Genomic DNA, 14,417 nt, shown 5'->3' on the forward strand with positions numbered 1-14,417 from the left:
GTCTGCGTCTTCGTGTCTGGTGCGCAGAGAATTTTGTTCTTACAAAATAAAAAACAAACTTGAATTCAAACTTTATTGTTCCATCATTCTGACTTCACCGTTCACTCTTCGGTGTCTTGAGTGTAAACGTGACCCTCATTTTTAATGCAGCTCAGAGTGGAGCGGTGTACTGCAGAAATGGATGAGCTTTAAGGTTAAACCAGGATAAAGTAGGTCATATAAAAGCCAACAGAATCAACAAGAATGAGAATATTCAATCAAAATCAGTTTTATTTGGCAACATAATTCTAAGTTGTCTCCATCAGGGAGCGAGTCAGACCCAGATCTTATTTGTAGCACTGGTTTTTATATAGATAACCTATTCTTGACAACGCACTTTATTGAAGTAGGCACCGCTCAATTATGAAGAAAAAGTCGCATTATTATATTTAGTAAGATACCGAGGCAGTATTCCTAGAATAACATTAAAATACCAAGAGGTAAGTAAAATACCTTGAAATGTGCATGAACAAAACAAACAGCACTAAGATATGCTTAAAAAAAAAAAAAAGATGCCAGTGATCCAGATCTGAGGAACACGAGGGAGTCTGTCACCTACACGTTGTGGTCATATAAGGCCGGACACTGTTCAGCATCAGAAGGAACTCGGGGCCCGCCACGCTAGCACAAGGTCAGATACAGAGTCTGAGGAATTCATCCTGGTGTTCTCTAGCTGGGCAGAAGGACATCTGCCCTCCGTCCACATGGAGTCTGTTTCTTTCCAACTGTCTGATGCTGCCGCGGCAACATCGCAGGCTGTGGGGAAGAGAAAACACACTTTATCCCACAAGCTGGTACATTCCAGCTCTACAGCAGCCAAAATAATGAAACGAAGGACCTTCACACAAAAACAGCTGTTCTGTGTAGCCTATTTAATTAAAAACCTTAAGGTAACAACTTATTTCATAGTGTATTCCTCATGTGTTTTATCAGAAGCACACTGTACTTTTAAGATTAGGCTTTGCACTTTCTATGCTTTGAAAGCTTATAGGGTTGGATCAGGTGACCCTGAATCCTCCCTTAGTTATGCTGCAATAGGCCAAGGCTGCTGGGGGCTTCCCATGATGGACCAAGTGTTTCTTTTTCACTCACCATCTGTTGTCTGGGTTTATAAATGTTCTCTTTCTCCCCTCCGATTTGCTATTGTCTTCTCACACCATCTCATCTGCCTCATCTCCACTTCCCATCCACCTTATCTGGAAATTGGCAAAGCATCCAGGCCAAACAGAAAGAAGACACTGCACGCAGATGTGCTTTGTTTTTCGTGTGGTAAGCCGGCTGGTTTGGACTCGGGTTTTGGGAGAGGACAAATAATATAACAAACCCTCAGGAAACTGAGGAGCCAGAAAAACCTGCAGAAAGGCAGACAAGACACAGAATCAATGACACACAAGAATCAAACAGCAGCAGAATCTCTCTTCTGTTCACTTTAATCTCTTTCGTGTTTCCACTTTAGCGCTGTCGGTGGATAGTGTGTTGCCTTAAATATCCAGCCTAAGTCAGACGAAGCTTTGGTTTCTTTCATTATGTCCAGTCAGAGGAAAGTCTCACAAGCCAGAAAGCTAGAAGGACGTTAGTTCAGTGCAACAACTCATTGAGCAGCCTTTAAATGAAGCTACTCTAAATAAATTATATGAATAAATAAATTATATGAATAACAACATGACATCTTGAAGCCGAGACATCAGTATCATATCTGAGACAAGTCAAATTAGTGCATCCTTAAAGCAGACAGTTCTGCGTTGTGATTGGTCCGGAGTCTACGGTCACTGTAGACAATTCTGCATTCATTCATACACTGAACAAAAATATAAACGCAACACCTTTGTTACTGCTCCCATTCCCCATGGGATGGACGTAGAGACCTAAAATTCATTCCAGATACACAATATAACCATCCCTCCCAAACAGTGGTCACAAATCAGTCCAAATGTGTGGTAGTGGGCACATCTGCCATATTGAGATAATCCATCCCACCTCACAGGTGTGCCACATCAGGATGCTGATCTGACATCATGAGTAGTGCACAGGTGTACCTCAGACTGCCCACAACAAAAGGCCACCCTGGAATGTGCAGTTTTTTGCGCTATTGGGGGTCTGGGGACCCAGAACCGGTCAGTATCTGGTGTGACCACCATTTGCCTCATGCAGTGCAACACATCGTCGCATGGAGTCTATCAGATTGTCAATTGTGGCCTGTGGAATGTTGGTCCACTCCACTTCAATGGCTGTGCGAGGTTGTTGGATATTCGTGGGAACTGGTACACGCTGTCGTATACGCCGGTCAAGCACATCCCGAACATGCTCAATGGGTGACATGTCCGGTGAGTATGCTGGCCATGCAAGAACTGGGACATTCTCAGCTGCCATCTGCCCTGAACAATGTGAACCATGATTCATCCGTGAAGCGCACACCTCTCCAACGTGCCAGACGCCATCGAATGTGAGCATTTGCCCACACAAGTCTGTTACGGCGACGAGCTGGAGTCAGGTCAAGACCCCGATGAGGACGACGGGCATGCAGTTGAGCGTCCCTGAGACGGTTTCTGACAGTTTGTGCAGAAATTGTTTGGTTGTGCAAACCAATTGTTCCAGCAGCTGTCTGGGTGGCTGGTCTCAGACGATCTTGGAGGTGAACCTGCTGGATGTGGAGGTCCTGGGCTGGTGTGGTTACACGAGGTCTGCGGTTGTGAGGCCGGTTGGATGTGCTGCCATATTCTCTGAAACGCCTGTGGAGACGGCTTATGGTTGAGAAATGAACATTCAATGCACGGGCGACAGATCTGGTTGACATTCCTGCTGTCAGCATGCCAATTGCACGCTCCCTCATTGCTTGTGGCATCTGTGGCATTTTGCTGTGAGACAAAACTGCACATTCCAGGGTGGCCTTTTGTTGTGGGCAGTCTGAGGTACACCTGTGCACTACTCATGATGTCAGATCAGCATCCTGATGTGGCACACCTGTGAGGTGGGATGGATTATCTCAATATAGCAGATGTGCCCACTACCACACATTTGGACTGATTTGTGACCACTGTTTGGGAGGGATGGTTATATTGTGTATCTGGAATGAATTTTAGGTCTCTACGTCCATCCCATGGGGAATGGGAGCAAAAACAAAAGTGTTGCGTTTATATTTTTGTTCAGTGTACATTCATTCATTCATTCAATGAGCCTTGTAGATATTTCAAAACCAGGCTTTCCTGTGCTGATAACGGTTTTGCTAGGGACACAAACTATTTGTTCTTTCCACAGTTTGTACAAGAAATATATCTGGCTACTTTAAGCATAAGAATGCAGTTGTGTAAAGGTAAACCTTTTACCAGAGAAGGATGTAAGATAAACAGCACACTGTTAAGGCCCTTTTACATAGAAAGTAGCACTTCGCTCTGAAACCCATCCTTTTCTACTTCTTGCGCCTACAGTCACGCCAAGATCAAACACACTATGAACAAAAACATGGAAAAGTTGATTCTATGCATGTCCGAGTTCAACGAACCCGAGAGGAAAGCACTGTTGAAACAACATAGTCTTCACTAGTAGGGATAGTGCCAAGGCGCTCTCACTGATTAGAGATGCATGTTTTGAAGTGACAGGGAGCAGGTGTATGTAGTCCACGTAGAGCAAGAACAAAAAAAGACATACAGGCAGCACACAGAGGCAAACGCAACACAAATTTTAGACTATTCACTTCAGCTAGCAGTCAGCGCAGTACATGCCACTGTTTGTCTTGTAAAGGACCTTTACAAGACAAACATGAAATAAAGACGAGTGCATAACAAAGATGCCGATTGATTCAGAGATACCGCTGCTTATTGAGAAAAAAAGCACAAGCTCCCACCTGCCTGATCATGCTATGATCAGGCAGGTGGGAGCTTGTGCTTTTTTTCCTCTGTGAAGCAGAAATCCACTGGAAAGAGGTCATTACAGCAAGTAAGCCTCAACAACATGAGCAGGTCAGTTTTAATGAGCCTGATTTATCCTCCAAGTGTGAAATACTGCGAAGCAATCGTTTTACGACAACGTGGATGTTTCAGAAACGTACCAAAGAGTGCCAAAGCAGCCCTAACGGACAGCAATTTCCCCCCCAAAAAGTGCACACGTAAAACTGCGGTGTTAAGCGATGTGGTTGAAAAATTTGGGTCGCCTAACTTTTGTGCTGGTGCGCCTTAAAAAAAAAAAAAGTTAGGTGCACCAGTGCTGAATGTTACTTAATCTTAAACTCAAAAAGCCAGCTGAAAAACTTCCCTACATACGAGTCTGCCCATGACTACACCGCTGTCACACTGCCAGGTTCACGGTGCCCTGAGCAAGCTTGTGAAATTTTTAAATACAACAGGGATAAATGTGAGAAACACGGCCAAGATATTTATAGTGCTATTGAAGAGTATTAGCAAACTGGTGGCTTAAGAAATGAACTACACTATCTTGCTTTTGAGTGCGAACACCAAAGACTGGACTACATAAAGAATGTATGCCAAGAGAACCTGACAATGTAAAGTGGAGGAATATGCAAAATTTAATAATCCCCAACTCACAATCCTGTTTTTTGGTATGATACCAAGTTTGGTTAGTCCTCTGTTTTCTCTTAATCTAACTCCAAAACAAAGCTACACACAAACAACACGAGCAAAGGTTGTCACTGGCCCACAAATGACAGAGGTATTAATAACCCGGGATAGTTTCCTAGGCAACCACAGCCTGAATGCCCGCCTGCAAATGTCATCATTATAAAGAAATGCGCCAGAAGCGAATTGCTTTTTGTTCAGACACTCCTTAATGTGTAATTGCCACAACACTGCAGCACCAACTGGAAAAATACCGTCAGCCTTAATCTTGTTAAAATGACGTTAACGCCATAACCGCATTAATGTGACAAATCTCTGTTAGCGAGTTAGCGCGGATCGCCCCGTGCGTGGGGCTGCACGGCGTCGACGTGGTCAGCTCGTCATTTTAACAAGATTAACGCTGATAGCACTAAAAAAATACAAATTTTTTAAATTCACATGATTACCAACTGCAACATTACTCTACCGACTCGCCTGCAGCATCAGTGTTGGCTGATGATTTATCAAACACTCTCTTTAGCTGCGCACACACACACACAGTCCAACAATGAAAGCCTCTGTAAGCACCATGGTCATTTCTTAGTTTTAGTGTTGATCAAATCTGCTAACACAAAGAGCTGGCTAAGCTGAACTTGTACGCCCCTCAGACTGGAACTTCTTACACTTTGGCTCCTTCCTTAGTTGTAGGTAGGTGGTTTTGAATATGGGTTTATTGGTGGAGATGCCTTTACTGAAGTTATTAAATCAGTCCACAAAAAATTATTGCAAAATACTAAACACTGTTTTTTTAACAATTGTAATTGTTTTGTGGCTGTTTTTTTGGTCAGGTTACCGTTTTTATGGTAAAAATACCGGGGTTGGAGAGGCTGTAAAGAACAGTACCTACAGGGCGTTGGTAAACGTTTGTCAATCTGATATAGTAAAACCTTATGAGTGTTAGATTAGTGCACTTTCAGCTATGTAAGCAAAAATAGTGTTCAAGTCACAATAAATAAAATAATAAAAATGCACATTTTAATCTGCAAAATCAAAGATGAGAGGATATTTATTTTTATCCATGTGTTGATTTTTAATCAATACAGGACACAGAATGAGCAAATTCCTTCAGTAATAAAAGTTCCGAGACAAAGAGCAGACCAACTTGCAAAGCTCTGTCTTCCTTTAGTGGAGAACAGGGAGAACTACAAATTGCACTCAACAAATGAGCCACAGCAGCCAGTCCTGACATCACTCACATCTCCCTGAGATACTCAATAAGAAGCAAATCTCTGAATCTGACTGAGTAACTGAGTTTAGGGGTCTGTTTTCTTTGAACATGTGATCAGGGGAGAGCGCGAACGCAGTCCCCCACTACCAGAAATTATGCAGTCGAGATTCCCACATTTGGGGAATTCGCAGGGGTCAGCACAACCGGAGTGCAATGGCTGAGCCTCGCCCTGGGTGAACCACCTTCTTGATCATGGTATCTCCCCTGCCAGGTAAGTATGAGTTGTTCACCTCACACATGGGGGACTCTTTCACACACAAACCCTGCACACTCATGGTGCTCACAATCTCACAATCAACACAAACACAGCCTGCAGGAGGCTGGGACTACACACTATTTATATACACAGGAAGGAGCTTCCAACAGAGCCACATCAGGTTATTGAGTTTAAAATATACGGGGAGTCTTTCCCATCATGCATTGCTGCATCTGCACAACAAAAGCTAACTGAAAGATCACCTTTTTTCATCCATTTAACCTCCTTAAATCCACCAACAAACCAACAGGAAGTTCAAGTAACTCCAAGTTAAATCAAACTGCAGCTGAAAACTGTTTGATTCACGTCTGATGTTTAGAAAAAAGGAAAAAACGCATAAAGCGCACACGTTTTCTGCTAACAGCACAACCACTTCCTGTTCCTTTGTTATGTGCTGCTGAACAGTTCACTCTCCTCCTGCTGCTGCCCCCTACTGTCCCGGAGCAGGAACAACACTGTTTATTGCACACACATATTCTAAGAGCTTCCTTGTGTGTAAACAACAGCAAAGAAGGAATAAGATGAGTTTCTGTCATAATCAGACTTAGGGCTGCCACAAACGATTATTTTGATAGTCGACTGGTCACCGATTATTTTTGCGATTAGTTGACTAATCAGATCATCATCCATTGGACGTAAAACGTACAGCTTATTGCACCAGCAGCATCTGCTCTTATATGACTATCATTAGCTTACAGCTTTAAGTGTTTAAGGTGCTAACTAAAAAGAAAGACAAGATGATAGTTTATTAAATTTGCAGATTGTTTCAGTGAAGTTTAACAAACTCCTTGCTTTCTAAAATATAACAGGACACCGGAGTAAATTCTCGAGCATCTCACACTTCTGATAATCAGCTGTCTGCTTGACGTTTATTCAGCTGTGTAAAAACTATAACTTTAATCTCAGACAAACCGATTTACTCAGGAACAAATAAAATACTAAAAAAAAAGCCAAACAATAACATTTTTAAGTTATCTAAGTGACTTATATATGTTTAACCTGACTAGCGAAAGACGTCGGTGGGTTTGAAAACGATTTGCCGGGAGTCCGGTGTTCTCACGCCTCTAGTGAGCCTAGCCCCCGGCTCGCTATCGAGCTAGTGGGTAACAGACGTCTCCGAAAACGTCGGAGCGCTTTTGAAAATATGCGGTGTCTTGATAAACTGAGCAGATATTTGAAGTTTACACAGCTACATTCTCACCTGAAAATATGTTAAACGTTTATTTTGTGACCCAGAAAGAATAATAAGAGTAACATTAAAACTAACTAGCTGCCGCCATTGTTGGAAACTGAGCTGGGCTGCGCTATGAATTCTGGGACACAGCTTCTTCTTCTTCGGGGTTTAACGACATCTGGCATGCTTGTACATGCAGTGCTGCCATCTTCTGTTTCAGTCCATTATTACACTCTTAAATCCTGCTACTTATTCCTGCGTCTTTTATGATCTTAGAAAGCTTCAAACGATTTTGATAGTGGACGTAATCGTGACTAGTGGACTAATCGTGGCAGCCCTATTGGCAACACTGCTGGGGAGTAAACTGGAATTAAACGAAACAGAAGCAGAGACCATCTGCACATGCACGGTACAGAGGTAGGGGGATCGGGTAGATCTGATCCCCTGAACTGTGACTGTTGTTCTTTTTCGTTTTTTTTGTCTACATTATATTGAAATGTTTCATTACTGCAAACATTTTAAGAGATACTTATCATTGCTAACATCTTAACAGATACTCTGACCGTAACTATCGTAAAATGCTTTGAGCGGAAGTAGTGGCCTTTCGCACATGCGTTGTACGGATCGGGTAGTGACAAGCACAAAGTGTGAACACTTCCCTCCAGTCCAGAGACAAACCACATACCACCTAACAGAACTCTATCAGCCTCTAGTGGAGATTAGTGGGAACTTTATACTGTGGGAAGATTATTCTGAACAACAGAAAGTCCTGTTTACTGTAGTACTTTACTACAAAGTCATCATTCATTCAGTAACCTTTTCTCTAATAACAAAGCTTTCAGAGACTTGATAAACACCATCTGTTTCTTCTATTTCCTTTGAACATGTGATCAGGGGAGAGCGCGAACGCAGTCCCCCACTACCAGAAATTATGCAGTCGAGATTCCCACATTTGGGGAATTCGCAGGGGTCAGCACAACCGGAGTGCAATGGCTGAGCCTCGCCCTGGGTGAACCACCTTCTTGATCATGGTATCTCCCCTGCCAGGTAAGTATGAGTTGTTCACCTCACACATGGGGGACTCTTTCACACACAAACCCTGCACACTCACGGTGCTCACAATCTCACAATCAACACAAACACAGCCTGCAGGAGGCTGGGACTACACACTATTTATATACACAGGAAGGAGCTTCCAACAGAGCCACATCAGGTTATTTCGTTTAAACTATACGGGGAGTCTTTCCCATCATACATTGCTGCATCTGCACAACAAAAGCTAACTGAAAGATCACCTTTTTTCATCCATTTAACCTCCTTAAATCCACCAACAAACCAACAGGAAGTTCAAGTAACTCCAAGTTAAATCAAACTGCAGCTGAAAACTGTTTGATTCACGTCTGATGTTTAGAAAAAAGGAAAAAACGCATAAAGCGCACACGTTTTCTGCTAACAGCACAACCACTTCCTGTTCCTTTGTTATGTGCTGCTGAACAGTTCACTCTCCTCCTGCTGCTGCCCCCTACTGTCCCGGAGCAGGAACAACACTGTTTATTGCACACACATATTCTAAGAGCTTCCTTGTGTGTAAACAACAGCAAAGAAGGAATAAGATGAGTTTCTGTCATGATCAGACTGAACATCCACTCTATGATCACATTACACTACCTGCAAAGCTCATTTCAGCCTTGTAGAAACATCTGCACAGATTAGAGGATGGTGGCATGTAAGGCTACCAGTGGCATGAAGTCGTATATGAGGGACAAGCCCACAAAGTGTGAATACAAACGGTTTGTTCGAGCTGATTGGGCACCGGCTCACATGTGACAGTTTTTTGTGTACACAGGAAAGAGTGAGGTCAACATAAGTTATGGTCTGAGCTGCTCGTCTGTCATAGATCTTTAAACCATTTTCTTTACTCGGTGGTGGCTACACTTTGGCTAACTGTTCTACCAGCCCTGCCCTCTTCCACAATCTGCATAACACACATGCTGGCTGCTGTGGAACCATTAGAGGAAAGAAAAGGGAAAAAACAGGCTGTCTTTCTGCACATGGACAAAAATGACTTTCCTAACACGACTGAGAGGGACGAGCTGCCCTGGATTAGAAAAGAAGCTGCTGTTTGTTAAGTGGATGAACACTCGGGAGGTGACAGTGTGCTCCACAGTGCACAAAGGACTTCAGTGAAAAGACTGTGCAGCACAAAGCTTTCACTAACATCTTCCTCAAATAACACAACAACAGAGACTTCTGAGCCTTAATAAACGCAGGACACTTGCCGCAGTATCTGCTTCCTCTGTTTTCTTTGAACATGTGATCAGGGGAGAGCGCGAACGCAGTCCCCCACTACCAGAAATTATGCAGTCGAGATTCCCACATTTGGGGAATTCGCAGGGGTCAGCACAACCGGAGTGCAATGGCTGAGCCTCGCCCTGGGTGAACCACCTTCTTGATCATGGTATCTCCCCTGCCAGGTAAGTATGAGTTGTTCACCTCACACATGGGGGACTCTTTCACACACAAACCCTGCACACTCACGGTGCTCACAATCTCACAATCAACACAAACACAGCCTGCAGGAGGCTGGGACTACACACTATTTATATACACAGGAAGGAGCTTCCAACAGAGCCACATCAGGTTATTGAGTTTAAAATATACGGGGAGTCTTTCCCATCATGCATTGCTGCATCTGCACAACAAAAGCTAACTGAAAGATCACCTTTTTTCATCCATTTAACCTCCTTAAATCCACCAACAAACCAACAGGAAGTTCAAGTAACTCCAAGTTAAATCAAACTGCAGCTGAAAACTGTTTGATTCACGTCTGATGTTTAGAAAAAAGGAAAAAACGCATAAAGCGCACACGTTTTCTGCTAACAGCACAACCACTTCCTGTTCCTTTGTTATGTGCTGCTGAACAGTTCACTCTCCTCCTGCTGCTGCCCCCTACTGTCCCGGAGTAGGAACACTCACTTTAATGATTTCAAACTACATTCTGCAGCTTCAGACTCCTCTCAATATTTGACTCTCATTGTTTGACTCAATAGGTCAAACAAAAGTATTTGAACCTGTCACTGCTTTTATTGGAGATTCATTCACATCTGTCTGCATTCAATTTCTAATTGCTCTTGGCTGACGCTCGCTCTTGCCATCTGATTACTCAATGCGATTCCATTTTTAAAAGTCTGCAGCCAGTCACATACTTTGGGCATTTCCTCTCTGGGTTGTAAGTTTGCCGTACCCTGAATGTTCACCTTGACCAGTGATAACAGTGAGAAAGACAAGATCGACTGACCTATCAGAAAACACAGATTAAGGACGAGTCCACCGCATGAGCTCCCTGCAGCTCACAGGGACCAAGAACAAATGCTGCAGCTGGAGTTGAGTTTAGGCCCTTCTGCACATAACAAAGCCTGGACTGCCATGACTGCAGAAGTATGCTTCTCCTTCTTAGAGAGGACATCCCAGCCAGTGGAAGAGAAGTATGTGGTACACCTGAACTAACAAATATAAATGTCATGCTTGGTGAAATACACGACAGCTGCAGAGACAAACAAATGGCACCAAATGGTCAAGATGAGATGCTGCTATCAGCCAGATATCTGGAACTACATCGGACATTCTGCAGAGCAGCATTCCTGTCCACTTTTGCAGTGACAGGAAACAAGACGATGAGGGGGTGATAGCTGGATCAATATTTCCTACTATTCTCCCTCGTCTCACAGGCGACCCTCAGTAACTGTCCAGATCCAAAATCAAATACAAAACCTATTACAGAAGAGCCGAAGCCTTTTCTTACTTTAAATGTTACTTCAATGCATGCATTTTGCAAGAATTACACTTCTTACAGCGAAATAGGGCTGCAGCGATTCATCAAGTATTTTGAAAAATTGGATTATAAACAATCCTCAACACAGTCTTTGCTTCGCTGCTTCATTTAATGCCCAGCTCTGTAGCCTGCCGATGTGTTCAAGGATGTAAACGCGTGCATTTCACATGCATTTGCGACTAAAAGCAGACCTGCGATACAAAGGGATTTAGGAGCAGCGTGTGAATAAAAAGTCTGACAATATTAAGCAAACACAGGGCCCAGTTTTGAAAAGAAGCACTGACATCACCACAGCAACAGTAACGTTACGTTGGACACTAAATTATTATTAATATTAATTAATGTCTACACCATCATAACATCTTGTTTGCAGCAGCATAAAAACTTTGCATCAAAGGCAAACTTCAGACTGCTGATATACTCGCATCGCTGCATTGCAGGCACCACATTCTCCTTTAAAGGCTTACAGACAGAAATTCACTGCACACTTAAACAAGCAGACGCATGAACAAAAATCACAAAGCCTTCCACGAAGACAGTAAAGATTCATTTTTTATATCTTATTTTAGATTGCATATTTATCTTACTTTATTTGGCTTTGACTTTACTTGAGCGCATTTATATATTTTGGCAGCTAAGAAAATATTTTCTTTAAAAAATTACAATTTCAGATGTCACGTAAATACAAAAGGTTTGGGGGTCTTTTTAGAAAAATGAAACAGATGATGGGTAAAAAAAACATCAACAGATCAATCTATTACCAAAATAACCCAATAGATGCAGCTGATATAGTCATAGTCAGATTACCAAGGAATGAGCCAACTTTAAGAGAAAAGCGCTTTGGATAATAAACATATACATAAAGACCAAACCCACAGCCCACAGAGAGCTGCTGGGTGACACAGCCACTTATTTCATGAACAACAGAACAGTTTTCATAGCAAGAGATTGTTATACGTCACTGGACACAGGCAGACACGTACTAGGGTTTAACATTTTCTCTCTCAGGCACATTCAGTGAAACACATAAAGACGACCCAGGTTCTACTTGAGAAAATAATAGATGGTTAAGAAGCAGACTGGACTACTGTAAATAAGACATTTAGTCTCACTGGAACTAGCTGTATAAATGAAGGTTAAATAAATTAAAAATATTTACTGCAAGCAAAATAAAAATATTATCCACCAGCACTGCACCTTTTTCTTCTCTAATCAGAATACTTTAATAATCCTTAAGGAAATTGTGTGGGTTACAGTTGCTCCAGGAGGATAACAGTAACAGACTGAACTAATTAAATAATATAATATATTACAAAGCCTACAAAATATGAGAAATAGCTCTAAATCACAAGCTGCTTTCTGTTTCTACTGAAATAAATGTGCCAATATATAGAAACGGATATTGGAAAATGATCAATAGAAGACTTAAAGACAATAAATGTAGATGTGGTTTTGTTTCCCACTGTAGATGGATAAATAAACAATTTTCCACGAACTGCAGACAATTTGTTTCCTTGCCAGCTTTAGTCAGGCATTGGAAAATCTCATTAAATACATTTTTTTAAAATCTACCAAGATACAATTTTTTTGTGTGCTGCTTTGTCTGCAGCAACTATGTGTTTGCATCATTGTTGTGTTGCAACTTAATATAATAATTTGGAATCTAACATTCCAAATTGGTAATCAGCAACAAGAAACCATAAGGGGTCTCAGTTATTCTGGTGCTGTGACCACCTGGACAAACTTTCAATATTTTTCCACATGTTTAGGGGGGTGCACCGTTCCTGGAGATACTGCAATACCAGGTCGATGCGTGGAGTGGACGGAGCAAGCCCCTATTCCATCTCCCTGTTCCAAAAATCAATTTAATATATGGTCCCCGGGTAGGGGACGTATCAGATATTAAACTGATAAGAACAGATACTACACTTGATCTTAGCCAAAAGGCCGAGAAGCGATACCGGGAATACGTCGGAGCAGACGGAGTCACTCCCCGCACAGTCTCCCTCACTGACGGTTCGGAAAAATTTCAAGACATATTTCAAGACATAAAACGGTAGCTATAAGGTCATCAGATTAGGTATAACCAGTGTTATGTTGAATCCGGTTTTATTTATGTCTACTGACGTTCGCAAATAAATAATATCTTGCCTTCCGGTACACGTGGTACGCGTCACTCCAATGGGAAACGAAAGCGCAAAACAAGAAATAAACTGCATTTTTAAGCACATTAACGCCGCAACCTAGACCCAATACGCCAAGTGAGTGTTATTTTAACTTAACAAAACGGAACAAGCCCATCTGCTTATGTAAATTATTGTTTTAATGATTCAAGTTAGAATACATATATTACGGCGCTTCACTAGCGGCCTCTGGTGGCGCGGAGGGTTAATTGCACTCTTCATGCCCCAAATCAAAACCCAGCAAAGAAATTTGCAGGTTAAAGCAGCAGGTGACGGCGAATAGGTCTGACTACAGATAAAGGGTAAACTCCGGTCACTTTTTTTTACGTGTACAGTTTGTAAAATAAGGCAGAGTGAATTAACAAATAACACGAGCACAGACCCTCCATAAAAGTGTCCACAGATTTAACAAAAACACATGTTAGGGTTAAATTAACTTTATCTCAACTCCTCCACTCTCACACAGCTGTGTCAAATCAAACTGACAACTTATAAAAGCGTCCACTCAGTTTGTGACTGTTACAATGCACGTGAGCACGGGCACTGTAGTACACGTGGAAGCGACATGGCGAAATCGCTGAGAAAGGTGATTAGGGGACGAAAAAAAAAAACAAAGTAATAATAAGTAAATATGCCTTTAGCGCACTTGGAGCAATTTCATGTGGGGACACGTATTAATTCACCAAAAACACAAAAATTTGAAGTTTTATTACAAACTCAGAACGGCTTAATTTAGGCACGCTAGCTCGCTATTTTAGCTAATCCCCACATTCGTGCTGCGTCACAAAGAAATTTGGTCGAAGACAAGAAATGCACGACCATAATTTACCGCTTGGTAACTTTTATCAGAACATAACAGCAACGTCGGATTAGATAAACAAAATGCCACTTAGTAAAAATGAACTTACCAGAAGTCACCTTCAGAGCTTCAAGGGTTTCTCATGTGCAAAAGCGCGAGCGCGTGAAGTTCGAACATGCGCAGAGGTCGTGAGCTTGGACGCTAGTAACCGGAACTTTTTGTTTTTAATTAATAAATCAATTAACGGACATGCGAAAATACAAAAATAAATTGTAGACACAGAAAATAATAAAAATAAA

At 42.1% G+C, this 14,417-nt stretch overlaps 1 long non-coding RNA gene across 1 annotated transcript; it reads right to left on the reverse strand.

Annotated features, from left to right (window-relative positions):
- Positions 1–416: 416 nt before the first annotated feature.
- Positions 417–14,308, reverse strand: LOC308401403. The gene is made up of 3 exons (XR_013972561.1): positions 14,228–14,308; positions 1,132–1,391; positions 417–795 (listed from the first exon to the last, which is right to left on the reverse strand). It is a non-coding gene; the product is annotated as an uncharacterized lncRNA (long non-coding RNA).
- Positions 14,309–14,417: the final 109 nt, after the last annotated feature.

Source organism: Rhamphochromis sp. 'chilingali' (assembly GCF_963969265.1).
Source record: "Rhamphochromis sp. 'chilingali' genome assembly, chromosome: 8".
Classification (NCBI taxonomy): domain Eukaryota; kingdom Metazoa; phylum Chordata; class Actinopteri; order Cichliformes; family Cichlidae; genus Rhamphochromis; species Rhamphochromis sp. 'chilingali'.